The sequence below is a fragment of the Syngnathus leptorhynchus genome, unplaced genomic scaffold (genome assembly GCF_054491065.1).
Source record: "Syngnathus leptorhynchus isolate UIUO unplaced genomic scaffold, UIUO_Slep HiC_scaffold_604, whole genome shotgun sequence".
Classification (NCBI taxonomy): Eukaryota; Metazoa; Chordata; class Actinopteri; order Syngnathiformes; family Syngnathidae; genus Syngnathus; species Syngnathus leptorhynchus.
The window spans coordinates 12,146-12,500 of NW_028232497.1; positions in this window are offsets into that span (position 1 = coordinate 12,146).

A 355-nucleotide genomic window follows, 5' to 3' on the forward strand; every position below is an offset into this window, starting at 1 on the left:
TGTTTTAGGTACCAGGCAGCCAAAGGGCCGGGGCCTCACGCTCGACCACGCCGGCGCAGAGTTCCAGCCGCTCGGATAAGCTCTGTCACTCACCCGCCGCGCAGCCACCGGTAACGGGGAAATGTCGCCGCCTGGCGGACACGCCGTTGTAAATGAATGGGCTTTCGCACTTAGTGCAATTTTAGCCAACTCCGTGGCTGCAAGTATGGAAGTATGGAGCTATGGAGCCACCAGCCAGCACCCTCCGCGGCTGGAGCTATGGAAGTATGGAGCTATGGAGCTATGGAGCTCTGGAAGTATGGAGCTATGGAGCTCTGGAGGTATGGAGCTATGGAGCCCTGGAGCCCTGGAGCTA